We start from the raw sequence: 16,455 nt of genomic DNA on the forward strand, positions 1-16,455 counted from the left end.
CAGAAGTTCATAAATAGGAGTCATGTTTTCTGCCAGATTTCACTTTGAGATTCAAAGAGATCAGCTCTTGTAAGGATCTAAAGATTGTTTGGAAAATGTCTGGAAATCAGAGAAACCACGCGACTAACCCAAACCAGGGATTCTACCGGCCTCACGGAAATCCTCACTTTGGGCAAAGAAACCACCGTGTCCAATTCAACCCGGAATATCCCCCCCCTGGAATGCACGCCCAACATGCACCAGTCCATGTCCCCCACAGGAACCCAAATTGGGGACACAAAAACCCCCATGTCCCCTTCAACCCTGCATTTCCCCCCACTGGCATGCGACCCCCACATCCACAAGTCCATGTCCCCCAAAGCAACCCAAATTGGGGACACAAAAACCCCCATGTCCCCTTCAACCCTGCATTTCCCCCCACTGGCATGCGACCCCCACATCCACCAGTCCATGTCCCCCAAAGCAACCCAAATTGGGGACACAAAAACCCCTGTGTCCCCTTCAACCGTGTTCCCCCACCCCAGAGAAGGAACCCCACATATCCACCAGCCCCTACCCCACACATGAATCCTAATTGGGGACCCAAAAAGGACAATGTCCCCCCCAAACCTGCATCCCCACCCCAGGAAACAATCACCCAAGATCCACCAGCCCCTTCCCTGGAACAGAAGAACTACAGTCATCTGTTCAACCCTGCATTCCCCTTCATTCCCAGTGTCGTTGAACTGAGGGAAATTGCCAAACAATTTCCCCGTTCAGAAAGCACCGACCCTCAGTCAGCCAATCAAAGTCCTCCACTGGAAAAACAAGACAACCAGAATAACCAAGAAAATGTGGCTGCCAGTGAGGACCAGGCATCAAACGAGAATGTAGAGGACATTAAAAAAGAGATAACTGACCTGAGAAATCAGCTGATGGAGAAAGACGCATATCTTTCTAAACTGAAGAAGGAAAAACGTGAAGCCCGGAGGGATCGGGGGGACAAGCTTCATAGACTCAATGTGAAAAACATACAGCTGGTGAAAGAGGTCAAGTTTAGGACCCAGTGTGAACGTAAAGTGGTCACTCTGAGAGAAGAACTGAAGGATCTCAATGAAGCTGCTGAAGCAAAGCAGCCAGAATGTGAGGAGAGAGAGAAAGAGGCTCATATCCAAGCATTGAACAAACTGGCACTGCTGAAGAAAGAGCTGCAGGAAAAAACCCTTTACAATCTGCAACTGGCACAAAGACTGAAACTTGAAGAGGATGCAGAGAAAGATCTGAAACACAAGATGGAAGAGATCCAAATCCCATTGGAGAATGCAGTCAATGGGATTTCAGGGAAACCTGCACAAAGTTTCTCTGCCAACGAAGTCCAGCTTCGTGTTGAAACACAAACCAAAGTGTCTGAACCAGAGGTGGTAAATAACCAGGTGGAGGCTGAGGAAACTGACATGTTCTCAGCACCTCAGGATTTAAATGGATGGCCACAAAACCATCTCTCTGAACCAGAAGTGGTCTGGGAACAGGCGGAGTATGAGAGAACTGACGCCATCATAGCCCCTCAGACTGAAAATGAAGAGCCACGAAATGCAGCATCAGAACTACATGTGGTCTCAGAACAGGAGGAGGCTGAGGAAACGGACACCACCATCCTAGACTTTCTGGACACTGGTGAAGCTCAAGACCTCAGGATTTCTCAGGAAGAAGTCAGCCCCCCATCACCATCAGAGCCTGTTCCATCAATGGAGTCAGGACATGAGGACAGGGAAGAACCAGAAGCTTTGCCGTCTGAACAGACCAAAGCACAGAAACCATCACTGTGGAAGCGCTTCAAAAAGCTTTTTAAGCCACGCCACAGAAATCACAGAGACAAAGAAAACCAGGGTTAATGTGACAGAGAATTTAATTTAGTTGTAGGAATAGTCTTTTAATTAAGATAAGCTTTAGTTTTAGTCACAATTTAGTCCTGTTGATTCTGTTAGTTTTAGTATAATTTTAGTCGACTGAATTAGAGTAGAGATTCAGTCGAAACAAATCTAGAGTCAAAGGTAAAGCATTTATATGAAATGTACTAAGTTATGAACTTATAAATAGCACTCAAAGACTTAACTAATAAAAAAAAACATTTTATTTCACTTTGCTTTCCAAAGTTGTCATTTCTGCAAATGAAGCATCAACAACCTAAAAAAATAAACAAATTAAAAGAAAATAAATTATATTTCAATCACAATTAAAATAAATGTCTGAACATAAAAAAAGCCTTTATTGAAGAGGTACTCAAGTGGAATAAGTTTTTCTAACATTCAGTTCTTCAGTTCTTCTATGATGTTTTTTTGTATTTTTTTGTCTCACTTTTAGTTTTTAAATGTGGAAAATGTTTCTAATGTTTAGTACTTTGATTTAGGTCAAATGGAAAAGTGCTATACATATAAAGTTTGATTAGAAATCTAAGGAATGTAAATAATAACGATGTGTGTGTAATAGAAAAATGTTCCTGAAATAGTCCATAGTCTTTAGGCGGTCAGGCTTTGGGCAGATGATGTCTTTATTCTGGTGGGATAAGCTCGGACAATAGATGAATAAAACCCAGAGCCTAGACGCTGATGGTGGTTGAAGGCCAGAACACGTTAGAATATTGGTCCAGGTGGAGAATGGGGCGGAGGAGGGCCGGCAGAACCATCTAGAATGTAGAAAGAGAAACGTTGCTTTGCAGAGTTATCATTTATATTTGGCTGCCAGTGACCACAAGACATCAAAAGAAAATGTACATGATATAGAAAAAAAGAATAGCTGACTTAACAGCTGTTTGAGAAAGATGCACATCTAGAAGAGAAGAAACTTTAGGCCATGGATGATTGGACGATTAAGAAGACGCTCTTTGACCAAAACAGAACTATGGACAGAGAGTTCAAGTTTAGGATCAGAGTGGAAAGAAAGTTGGGATCCTTACAGACAAACTGTTGGAAATAAATCAAGATGCTAAAGCAAAATAGGAAAAAGCACAAACACACACACACACATACACAATTTAAAATAAAAAAAGATTTTGTTACTTGAAAAGAAACTATCTGATCAGAACCGGATTTCATCATTTCTGTAATGAGTTTGATAAATATGTCATTTTTTTATTGTACTGACTGTATTTCAGTGTATTTACTAATAATGGTTGAAATAAAAAAAAAATAAAAAAAAAATCCCCTCCGTGAACCGCCACCTTACCGTGGTGGAGGGGTTTGAGGGCTTGAGTGATCCTAGAAGCTGTGCTGTATTGGGTTAACCCTCTTGTTAGGGTCTCCCATTGCAAACAGGTCCTAGGTGACAAGCCGGACTAAGAGCGGTTCAGAAAATCCTGATGGAAATTGTTACATCTAAGTCACCTTTATCTTTCCTTTTTTGCTGCTTTACTTTAGACTTCACAACACAATGTTAGATTTTTCATGGCTACCTAGTCCCTCCAATTCATCCTCACTTCTACTCACCTGGAAGTGTTTGCCTATCCCCCCCAACCCATCGTACCAGACCCTCTACTGAATGAAGAAGACCAGATCAGCCAAGCTGAAGTCACCGAGGTCGTCGACGAGCTCCTCTGTGGCAAAGCAGCAGGAGTGGATGAAGTCCTCAAGTCCCTCAAGTCTCTGAATGCTGTGGGACTGTCTTGGTTGACACGTCTCTACAGCATTGCATGGCAGTGGGGAAAGTACTACTGGACTGGCAGACAGGAGCGCTGGTTCCCTCTTTGAGAGGGGGGGTCCAGAGGGTGAGTCTTTACTACTGGGGAATCACTCTCCTAAGCCTCCACGGGAAAGTATGCAAGGGTTTTAAGAGATTAGAGTTAGTCTGACAGTTGAAGATCCAGATCCAGGAACAACAGATCAGATCCAGGAACAACAGATCAGATCCAGGAACAACAGATCAGATCCAGGAACAACAGATCAGATCCAGGAACAACAGATCAGATCCAGGAAAAACAGTGTTGTTTCCATCCTGGCTGTGTGAGGTATTGGGGCCAGTGCGGTTTTTCTGCTTTTATTTTGGTTAATTGTGTTACTTCCTGTTGTCCTCTCATTTCAAATGTCTGGACTCCTCCTTCCCAGTGTAATTCTCCCTCAGTGTTATCACCTGCCCCCCCTGTTGTGTGCACCTGTTTGTAATTGTTTAACCCTTGAGCTATCTTAGATGACCCCACCCTTGCATTGACGTGTTCTCCCTACCATGACAAAGGTGGATAAAGGTGGAAAGATTTCATGTAATCCATGGACACCAGTGAAGATCACAAATCATTGAAGAAAAAAAGGGTCAGGGCACTGACTAGTGGGTCTAGATGACCCAACTCCCAATGTTAAAGTGCCTAGGATAGCACAAGGATTAATCACTCTTCCTGTTTTATAGTCTAGGTCTCCCTTGCATTCGTTGTCGGACTGTTTTGTGTGTTTGTACGAGAGCTACGATCATCTTACCTTCATTTCCAGTTTGTCTCCTAATAAAAGGAACTTTGGATTCTGGATCTTTCTGCGTCGTGCATATTGTGTCCACACTGATCCTGACAGGTGTGGAACATTGGACCAGCTCTATATGCTCTGTATGGTGCTGGAGGGTTCATAGGAGTTGCTCATCCAGTCTTTCAGGATTTGGAGAAGGCATTCAACTCTGTCATGCTAGTAGAGAGGAAATCCTCTCTACGTCTTTGAGCCAGGACCTCCAGCATGCATTAGGGAGGTTTATGGAAGAGTGAAAAGCAGCTGGGATGAGGGTCAGGACCTCTAAACGACATTTTTGTTTGTCAATTTTCATGAAATTGCGCACACGTGCTGCTAGCTTGAGTCTACAGACACCACAGAAGTTTTGTTGACCTTTGACCGTGGGAAGAAGCCGCAATCTTGAAAAAAAACAAAACCCTTTACTTCCAGAGACAAAGAAAAACCCGTCCTTGGGATTCTTAACGATCGTTTTGTAACTTCTAGGGCATCAATGACGAGATACTGTAGAAAAAAAGTTGGAATTAAAAGTTGTAAATTTGTAACGGCCTGTGTGTAGCAAATTTGAAACTGTTGCGATTTTAGCTATCCTTAAAATCTTAGCTATTTTTAATCATCGATTTTCACAAAATTTTACACATATTCCGCTCGCTTAAAACCCTTTATAGGGCAAGTGACTGTTTTTGGTAATTTCCGCACCTGTTACTTATCACGCCCTTCCCCCGTCTCAGTGAGTTCAAGAGTCATGGGATCTTTACCCATGACTCAGCAAAGATCATTCTACATTATAGGTTACTCAATTGTGCAACTTGACCAATCAGCAGAGAGCAGGGTCACATCAAATTTCCCTTTCTCTGCAAAATCAGAAAAAGTTGCTTTTGCAGCTCAGTTCACTGGACATTTTCAAAGGAATCGTCAAAACTAACCATGGTAAGTTGATGAAACTCATACATTTTATTGTTGAATAGTTGTTTTAAGTGTTGACATATAAGTTGTTTGCGGAGAATTTATTGAAATGAGAAAAATGCAGGCACCATATTTGATCATATTCACTAAAAACAAATTTTTACTTGGTATGTCTGTTTTTGGACATATGCCCTATGCATCTAACAAACCATATTAGTGCATTTTCTTTACAAATAAAGAAATACAACTTAGAATATTATGTTTTAATGTTGCCAAATGTTTTATATCACTATACAGTGATTCAGTGAGAATTTAAACACTGTTTTTAGTTTATGAATAGTGATAAAGAGTGATTTTTGTCAGTTTATGATGATATGACAGTTGTTTTATTGCATGTGTTTAATTTTTAGCTTCCATCAATTTTTTATGGCAAGAGGAGGGAGACTGCTGTTGTGCCAGTCCACCCTGACATTAGTGATGATGATGAGGATCAAGATGATGATGTGTCAGACCCCGACTTCGCCCCACCCACCAACAACCAGGACATTCCCAGACCCTCACACACAGTTGTGTGAGGATCTATTCAACACTTTTGTTATTAGCACTTTTTGTTATTATCACGTTTATGTTCTAAAAGTGATGTTCAAATGTTCAATTACATAATATGTGTTTTTCTTATATTTATATATATATGTATACTTATTGGAATTTGTTTTCCCACTCACGGGCAAGTGACCAAATATGGTAACTTCATTGGCATTGATTTTCTACATGAAAATAAAAAAAATTGAAAAATGTCACCAATGATATGAAGTCTTGTTATGTTCTTCAATAACACTCTAAGGTTGAATTTTTGAATTTTAGAGTATTTCAATGAGTGCCCTATAAAGGGTTAACTCTATAACCAACTCTGGAGTTTCGCCGACCTTTGACCTCGAGAAGAGGCCGCCATCTTTAATTTAAAAAAAAAAACAGTACCTTTAGTACCAGATACAAACGAAAACTCATCGTTGGGATTTTTAAGCTGTAAAATGTAAGTGTTAATAGGGTTCTATTGATCCTGACAGGTGTGGAACATTGGACCAGCTCTATATGCTCTGTATGGTGCTGGAGGGTTCATAGGAGTTGCTCATCCAGTCTTTCAGGATTTGGAGAAGGCATTCAACTCTGTCATGCTAGTAGAGAGGAAATCCTCTCTACGTCTTTGAGCCAGAACTGGATTTCATCATTTCTGTAATGAGTTTGATAAATATGTTATTTTTTTATTGTACTGACTGTATTTCAGTGTATTTACTAATAATGGTTGAAATAAAAAAATAAATTAAAAAAAATCCCCTCCGTGAACCGCCACCTTACCGTGGTGGAGGGGTTTGAGGGCTTGAGTGATCCTAGAAGCTGTGCTGTATTGGGTTAACCCTCTTGTTAGGGTCTCCCATTGCAAACAGGTCCTAGGTGACAAGCCGGACTAAGAGCGGTTCAGAAAATCCTGATGGAAATTGTTACATCTAAGTCACCTTTATCTTTCCTTTTTTTGCTGCTTTACTTTAGACTTCACAACACACTGTTAGATTTTTCAAGGCTACCTAGTCCTTCCAATTCATCCTCACTTCTACTCACCTGGAAGTGTTTGCCTATCCTCCCCAACCCATCGTACTAGACACTCTACTGAATGAAGAAGACCAGATCAGCCAAGATGAAGTCAACGAGGTCGTCGACGAGCTCCTCTGTGGCAAAGCAGCATGAGTCATCTTGAGTCTCTCCAGACTTAAGATGGCTGCCGCTCGTCCAGACGGAGTTTCATGCACTCCAGACAACTGTAACCAAGGACATTGCCAACTTAAGGAAACCGTTCAAAAGCTTAGACTGGAACTCAGAGAGAAATCAATTCTGATAGAGAAAATTCTCTCAGTATCGACATCCCAGTCTAAGTACATCCAGCAGCTACAGCATTCCATTAACACCAACCGCTCCCTGTCTCAAACCTTTCCGTGGTTTGGAGAAACTCCCGCTGAAGCCCATTCCACCGCTACGGACAGCAACATAATTCAAATATGTGGCCGTAAAAACAACGGGTGGGAACGGATGGATGGGGCTCCGAGCACCACCAACACCAGCTCTGCACTGCTGGAGGCCAGGAGTCGACAGGACCTCCATGAGGACCAGGCTGATGCCGGGCCCAGGGCTCCAGCCCTCTGCTCTACGCCCAAACAGTCGTGGGCTGAGGTGACACGTCGCGGCCGGAGGATCTGTGGACCCGAACCCGACACAGCCAGTTCGGGGAACCTAGCGCTGACCAACCGCTTTGCCCCGCTGGCTGAAGACCTCACTGCGGCGTCAGCGACCCGAGCGGGCTCTCCGGGACCGACATCGGGCAGAACGCCTACCGTGGCATCCGGCTCTGCTGCTGGTCCCAGCCAGGCGACGACTCCCGCTACCACCTCCACGGATCCAACGGCATCTGCTACTTCGGTGCCCGCTTTGCTGGAGCCTGGCCGGCTCGCCCTTCTTCCCGGAGCCGCGGCACTGGCCCAGCCGCCCGGATCCTCTGCTGTTCCGCTGGCCCCTGCCACGAGAAGGAAACGCCGCCGTCTGCTGAAAGACGCGGTGGCCCGACGCTCAGGCGAGCTTCCCCGGGGCTCGCGCGCCGCAGCCTGCATCTCACCAGCTTCAGGGGATCCACTCTCCACAGAAAAACCAGGTCTTCACGCTGGAGTACTGTCTGCACGGAAACATCAATATGGAGCTCCCATTTCTCCACCTGAGCACGCTGGAGCGGAGGCCACTGCTCTTCACCCCGCTGCTGTCGCGGGGAGACCCGCTGGAAGACCCGGACCTGTGCAGCAGCCCGTGCTCATCGTGGGAGACTCCGTTGTCCGGCATGTCCGGGTCAGAAGGTGCCACACACACTCTCTCTCTGGAGCTGTCGTCAATGAGATTAAAAACTCTGCCCACCAACTCTCTGTGAAACACCCCTCTGCGGAGACTTTCATCATACATGCAGGCACCAACAACCTGAAACTGCATCAATCAGAGACTCTGAAAATGGACTTCATCCATCTGATTCATACCATCCAACAGTTAAACATACACTGTATCGTATCTGGACCACTGCCTGCACCCCGTTATGGAGACATCATGTTCTCACGCGTCCGTCAGCTTCACATTTGGTTAAAAACGTACTGTCATGCCATAAGCATTCCATACGTTGATAATTTCACAACCTTTTACAATAGACCATACCTCTTTAAATCAGATGGTTTACACCCCAACAATAGTGGTTCCCGTCTTCTCAGCATGAACATTGATCTCACCCTCCGTTCTTTCAAAACCATTCCCAGCTGACGGTTGAACCAGGACACCCACACCCCTGATACATCATTCTCTGCCATTCAGCATCACATACCAGTCCGCATCACCAATAGACATCCAAATCATTTGCATTCATATCCACGTGCCTCGCGTGTTTGTTGTCTCCGACCAATTCACACATCAGTCACAAAACCCATGACATGCATACATCAGATTGTACCCACAACCATGAAGATGGCTCTTTTAAATGTCAGATCCCTTTTAAATAAGTATTTTGTCATTAATGATCTGATTTTAGACCATAATTTAACCTGTTTGTTTTTAACTGAAAACCTGGCTTGGCTCTGATGCACCAGCTATTCTCACTGAGGCTTCTCCACCTAATTTTAACTTCTTATTTTCAATCAGGGGAGGAAAGAAAGGTGGAGGTACAGCATCGATTGCTCACAAAACAATATCATCTGAAAATATTTTACTTGGTAAATATTGTTCATTCGAGCATCATGCTTTTCTCTTTGGAGACCCATCTGTTTTAACTGTCACAGTATACAGACCACCAACCCCTCCTGCCCGTTTTATAGAAGAATTCTCTGAATTTTTATCATCTCTTCATATTAGGTACAATAGAATTTTAATAACTGGTGATTTTAATTTGCATGTTGACAATTATGATGATATCTATGCCTGCGAGTTTTTAAATATTCTAAACAGCATGGACTTTCAGCAGCATGTCACACAGCCGACTCACAACAGAGGACACACCCTGGACCTTGTCATTACCTATGGTCTGTCCACTGGGGTGTCCTCTGTTGTTGACTTGGCCAAATCAGACCATTATTGTGTGTTTTTTACTGTCACCAGTGAAATCCAGCAGGAAGCCTCAGTGAGAACTGTGAGGAAGCGGTATTTAACTCCTGAAGTGGCTGCAAGTTTTATTGATGTTTTTAAGCAAACTCCTGCTCAGATTTTACCTGCACCCTGTGATTTTATTGTTGATCATTTTAATAACAGACTTCAGTCTTCCATAGATGCAGTGGCTCCACTCAAAACAAAAACATTAAGAGCCACTCCTAAAATGCCATGGAAGACTGACGACATTAAGGGTCTGAAGCAGAACTGCAGGAGAGCAGAGAGGAAATACAGGAAGACGAAATTAATAATTCACAAAGACATTTTTAAAGAACAACTCAAAATCTACAATAACTCAGTTAAACGGGCCAGAACCTCTTATTTTTCAAAAATCATTTCAGAAAATAAAAACAACCCCAAATTTCTTTTTAAAACAATTGATATTTTAATAAACAAAGACTTCAACAAGTCCTCCATGCCATCATCTAATGCTGCATGTGAGGACTTCGCAGACCACTTCATGGGTAAAATCAATGCTATAAGATCAAATATTTCATCCATGCAAAACACTGATCTTAACAGACCTCCAGCATTGTTTTTACCAGAAGAAACACTGGGGAGTTTTGTCCTGGTTGATGCGGAGATGCTTGGTCGAGTTGTTTCCCAAGTAAACGCTACAACCTGCCTTTTAGATCCCATTCCCACTTCACTTTTTAAAACATTTTATGGATTCTTTGAGTCAGAGCTTTTAAATATAGTAAACTGCTCTCTTCAGACGGGGGTCTTCCCCTCTGCCTGTAAGACGGCGGTGGTGAGGCCCCTTCTGAAGAAGAGTCAATTAGATCCAAAAAATCTGGATAACTATAGACCCGTATCCAACTTACCATTTTTAAGTAAAATAATAGAAAAAAGTGTCGCTACTCAACTGCATGAGTTTTTAAATGCCCCAAAAATTTTAGAAAAATATCAGTCTGGTTTTAGGACAAACCATAGTACAGAGACGGCTCTTTTAAAGATCGTTAATGATCTTAGATTAAACTACGACTCACAGAAACTTTCTGTCGTGGTGCTGCTGGATCTTGGTGCCGCTTTTGATACAGTAGATCACCAGATTTTATTAGACAGATTTAGTAGTCTAGTGGGCCTCTCTGGGAATGTTCTTAAGTGGTTTTACTCTTACCTGACAGATCGACACTTTTATGTAAGTATGGATACGTGCTCTTCAAGAATCCACGAAATAAGTTGTGGGGTTCCCCAGGGGTCGATTTTAGGGCCAATACTGTTTAATTTATATATGTTGCCTCTTGGGGAGGTCATCAGGAGACATGGCGTTGACTTTCACAGCTATGCTGATGATACACAGCTTTACGTCGCCGTGTCTCCTGATGACCTTGAACCGGTTAAGATCCAGGAACAACAGATCAGATCCAGGAAAAACAGATCAGATCCAGGAAAAACAGATCAGATCCAGGAACAACAGATCAGATCCAGGAACAACAGATCAGATCCAGGAACAACAGATCAGATCCAGGAATAACAGATCAGATCCAGGGGGGTATTCCAGGAAGCATGTTTAAACTAGCCTGACTTTAAGCCTGAACTCTGGCTGAAATCCGCCTGAACTTGCTTACTCTGGGTATGTCGGTTCCAAAAGACCGGATATGAGTTGGCGTAATTACGCTCGACTTGGTAACCCTGGGTTAACGCACGGTACATAAAGACATTCTCAATAGATCACAGATTTCTGGAGTCGCCATGGAAACGCGTGGTGAAAAAAAAAGAAAGCGCTGTACTTAAGTGAGACGGAGTCTGAGATTTTAATGACGGCGGAAAAAAATTACAAGTCCATCAAAAAAGTAACATGGCTGAAAAATAATTTAAATAATATAGTTAAATTAATTCAAACACAATAATTGTTTATATAACTCAAATTTACGTATTTATCTAACTAAATATCACATTACTCCATTAATCTTTTTTCCATCTTAATTACTTATATTTCTTGAACTTTAAAATGTCTAAGTTTGAGCCGGCAGATATGCTCATTTTTATAACAATAAAAAGAACGGAAAAAAATGCACGGAGTGCAAAAATTCATTAAAGAATTTTCCTTCACTGTCATAACATGCTTAAGTGTTAGGGGTGCTATATAAACTCATCATCCTCTCCTTCACTCTCACTCATGGTGCAGAGACGTAAGCATAGTAGGACAAAATAGCTCGGCAAAACACGGTGAAAAACACTAAAACAGCTATACAACTAAACACATTTTGTAATAAACACACATTTAAACCCAAATCCGTCCAGACAGGCAAAGGGAATGATATCCCACAATCCCTTGCGGTGCCGATCTAACGGCAGCACCAAAGTTACACCTACTTAATTGAATTAATTTGAACGAAAGGAAAATAATTGTCTGAAAACTGCGTGTTATTTTTAAGCTGACCTAACAAAAAAATGATTTACCGTAAATTCCGGACTACAAAGCGCACCCGATTACAAGCCGCACCCACCCATATTCACGTGTTTGACTGCTTTTATACATACACAAGCCGCATCAGAGTACAAGCCGCGCATGTGATAGCCGATATTATCATCCTGACAGATCACGCCCAGCATCCCAGAGTGAGTGCAATTCATTAGCACATTGTGGGTTGTGCCAATTTTGCCTCTGGGTCACGTATTTGAGTGTATTGACATCTGACAAACAGCATGGACCTATATTCTGTTCACAAGTCCCTCAGTTATGGTGTTTTTATTTCATTTTTTTTTTACTTATTGACAATCTAGGTATCATACATAAAATTACAAACAGTAACCATATAATCAACATTACATCCCTCAGTTATAATGAGGAAATTTACATCCGCGATTCCACATTTCCCATGAGTCTTAGGGGCTAAAGGCGGGGCCAACGCCCGGCTCGCCATTCTGTTGTACGTGTTTAAGAATTAGCAAGTAGCAGCAGTGCATGGAGGGGTGAACGGGAAAAGCTCTCCTTCCGCTTGTGTCGCAGCAGCGTTATGGGAGTAACAGGACTGGTTAGAAAACACAACGGTAAAATAAAGCAGCAGCGACTGAAACGCGCGCGCCTCAGCGCGATACGCGCGCCTCAGTGCGGCGCGTGCGTCAGAATTCAGAAGCCTCTGCACTCCGCGGACGCCTCTGCGCTCCGCTCCCGCCCCGCGCGCCCCTTGTCTCCCCTTCCTATCTACTCCGACACCTCTGGCCAGGGCGGCTTCAAGGAGGAGCACTTCGTCCCCGTTGCGCCGGTGGATGGAGCAAATCGTTTCTGTGCAAAGCAATCGGACTTAATACTGTACGTTTTGTGTATGAGGGGCGGGTGCGTTGTTACGTGTGGGAGCCTTCAGACTGCCATCGGCCCCGCAGCTCTATAAGAGCAGCAGGAGGAGAAGATGTCTCCAACTCACACGGAGGCTGTGAGTTTTTCAAAGCAAAATTCCGCTTTTACGGTTTCCTTAGAAACCGTAAATGGAGTGTACATTCACTCCATGCGCTGTTCTCTCCGTCACGCAGCAAACCGGCTTTTCCAAACCCGTTGGTGACGGTGGACTTTTTTACGCTGCTTTTAACGATTGCTTTTAACTTGAAAGCTTCATCATAATGTAGCGGCGATCACGTGCACGTTGAGTCTAATGGCCCCAAAGGATTCTGGGATGCGGCCGGGCATGGGTGTTTCGTTTTGTTGAACCATGACTGAAGTGTCTAAGACCTGAAGTCAAGTCCATGCTGTTTGGCTGCTAAGAGGTGTGTTGAATAAAAATGCCTCGTGCTTGGTGTTAGATAGAGAATTCAAACTATTCACTGAGTTCGAAAATACGTACATGGCGGCCGCCAATTAAATCCATAAATTAGCCGCGTCACTGAAAAAGCCGCAGGGCTGTAAGCGCAGGAAAAAAGTAGCGGCTTGTAGTCCGGAAATTACGGTATCTTAACTGAAGCAAATAATTAAGTTAGATCAAAGTAAGAAAGTTTATCTTTCCAACATCCATGTGTGGTCTTATCACCCTCTCATGGTGGAAAAAGTATTATCTGAGCTTTTTCATCCACTAAGTCATCTTTAAATGGACACGCCATGCTGCTTCCCCTCTCTGTAAACAAACTAAGCTTCAACTAAACCTGCTCCAGACCAGGTTATGTTCAGAGCATGAGTTGCCATGGTAACTTGACCTACCCTGAAACATACCTCCATTTCTGGAACCGAAAGCTGAGGTTATCAACTTCCTTAGCCTCAAACTTATCGTGGGAGCTAGCATAACCTGCTTTCTGGAATACCCCCCAGGAACAACAGTGTTGTTTCCATCCTGGCTGTGTGAGGTATTGGGGCCAGTGCGGTTTTTCTGCTTTTATTTTGGTTAATTGTGTTACTTCCTGTTGTCCTCTCATTTCAAATGTCTGGACTCCTCCTTCCCAGTGTAATTCTCCCTCAGTGGTATCACCTGCCCCCCCCTGTTGTGTGCACCTGTTTGTAATTGTTTAACCCTTGTGCTATCTTAGATGACCCACCCTTCCATTGACGTGTTCTCCCTACCATGACAAAGGTGGATAAAGGTGGAAAGATTTCATGTAATCCATGGACACCAGTGAAGATCACAAATCATTGAAGGAAAAAGGTTCAGAGCACTGTCTAGTGGGTCTAGACGACCCAACTCCCAATGTTAAAGTGCCTAGGATAGCACAAGGATTAATCACTCTTCCTGTTTTATAGTCTAGGTCTCCCTTGCATTCGTTGTCGGATTGTTTTGTGTGTTTGTACGAGAGCTACGATCATCTTACCTTCATTTCCAGTTTGTCTCCTATTAAAAGGAACTTTGGATTCTGGATCTTTCTGCGTCGTGCATATTGTGTCCACACTGATCCTGACAGGTGTGGAACATTGGACCAGCTCTATATGCTCTGTATGGTGCTGGAGGGTTCATAGGAGTTGCTCATCCGGTCTTTCAGGATTTGGAGAAGGCATTCAACTCTGTCATGCTAGTAGAGAGGAAATCCTCTCTACGTCTTTGAGCCAGGACCTCCAGCATGCATTAGGGAGGTTTATGGAAGAGTGAAAAGCAGCTGGGATGAGGGTCAGGACCTCTAAACGACATTTTTGTTTGTCAATTTTCATGAAATTGCACACACGTGCTGCTAGCTTGAGTCTACAGACACCACAGAAGTTTTGTTGACCTTTTACCGTGGGAAGAAACCGCAATCTTGAATGAAAAAAAGCCCCTTTACTTCCAGAGACAAAGAAAAACCCGTCCTTGGGATTCTTAACGATCGTTTTGTAACTTCTAGGGCATCAATGACGAGATACTGTAGAAAAAAAGTTGGAATTAAAAGTTGTAGATTTGTAACGGCCTGTGTGTAGCAAATTTGAAACTGTTGCGATCTTAGCTATCCTTAAAATCTTAGCTATTTTTAATCAGCGATTTTCACAAAATTTTACACACATTCCGCTCGCTTAACTCTATAACCAACTCTGGAGTTTCGCCGACCTTTGACCCCGAAAGAGGCCGCCATCTTTAATTTAAAAAAAAACAGTACCTTTAGTACCAGATTCAAACGAAAACTCATCGTTGGGATTTTTAGGCTGTAAAATGTAAGTGTTAATAGGGTTCTATTAACACCCCTGGTGTAGTGGTTAGCACTCTGAATCCAGGAGTTTGAGTTCAAATCTCAGTAGAACCTTCAAACCAAACTGACTCTCCTTAGTGCTTCAATGTTTTGATTTCAAAATAACAAACAACCTCAAACATTTTTTTAGTTTTCTGACCTCTAGGAACAGACGAAAGAAAATTCTATGATCTTCACTGTTAGTGTCCACAATGTGTCATATTATTTTTTATATATATTTATTTTAATTATAAGTCTTTATCTCGGTTACCATAGTTTCCAATTTTTACAGTTGTTCTTATAGAAACATGTAACAAAGCATATGCTTGTAGGGTTCTATGGTGTAGTGGTTAGCACTCTGGACTCTGAATCCAGTAGTCTGAGTTCAAATCTCAGTGGAACCTTGAAACTCTCTTAACTCATCATTGTTACGTGGATCTAAACAATACAGCAACTCAAACGAAAGAATTAAAATAACAGACATTTGTGTACATAACTTCAGTTTCCTGGCCTCTAGAAACCATATTCTTGTTGTAAAGATTCTATGCTCTTCAATGTTAGTGTAGAAAATATCCCACCATGCTGATTGTAATGCTAGCACTTTAAACCACATTAGGATAATTAGCATCTTGAGCAATGTGTTTTTCTCAGTCAGTTGATGATGCTGACTGCTAGCTAAACTTAATTAAACAGGTGAGCTGAATGTTTATTGATAACGTTACAAATGTTTGGAAGCTCATTTGTTTGATTTATGATTTATTAATGTTTTATTTATTGATGGGTGGTTTGCAGGATCTCTGCAGCCCGATGATGAAGACGTCGGTGTCCCTGCAGATGTCCACTTGAATCCTTTCTTCCTCCATTAAAGACCAGATCTCTACGTCTGTGTGATGCCTTCGTCTGGGGAGGAGCACTTGGGATTGTTAACGTTCTTCTGCTAATACAACAGACTATTTTCATTTTTCTTTGTTGTTTTATGTTGAAACGGGACGTTTCATCTGGAGGAGGGGGCGTATGTAACACTATTTACTTCCACATTTGTGTTTGGATGACAGGTTGATGCCGTAAGATGACAAATGAACTTCAGGTTATGTGAATGAAAAGGAAAATAAAGGCTGCAGCGGTCCTCTACACCCAAACGTGTCTTCGAGATTCTTATCTTACATATGAAACTCCGCTTTACCGACACAGAACCCTGGAAAGACGGCTACACTGACAATAATCTGATTTTGAGTAGTAAAAAGGTTCAGAATCTCTTTGTTTTTTAAAACCTATCCTGGAATAAAGCTTCAGAAAAGGCTCCACATATTTCATC

At 42.7% G+C, this 16,455-nt stretch overlaps 1 long non-coding RNA gene and 1 other non-coding gene across 2 annotated transcripts; both read left to right on the forward strand.

Annotated features, from left to right (window-relative positions):
- Positions 1 to 5,011: 5,011 nt before the first annotated feature.
- On the forward strand, positions 5,012 to 6,163 carry LOC144989402 (uncharacterized). The gene is made up of 2 exons (XR_013653544.1): positions 5,012 to 5,387; positions 5,774 to 6,163. It is a non-coding gene; the product is annotated as an uncharacterized LOC144989402 (long non-coding RNA).
- Positions 6,164 to 15,472: 9,309 nt separating this feature from the next.
- On the forward strand, positions 15,473 to 15,544 carry trnaq-cug (transfer RNA glutamine (anticodon CUG)). The gene has a single exon. It is a non-coding gene; the product is annotated as a tRNA-Gln (tRNA).
- The last annotated feature ends 911 nt before the right edge of the window (positions 15,545 to 16,455 follow it).

Source organism: Oryzias latipes, chromosome 23, assembly GCF_053564925.1.
Source record: "Oryzias latipes strain Hd-rR chromosome 23, Olatipes_Hd-rR_3.1".
Taxonomy (NCBI): Eukaryota; Metazoa; Chordata; class Actinopteri; order Beloniformes; family Adrianichthyidae; genus Oryzias; species Oryzias latipes.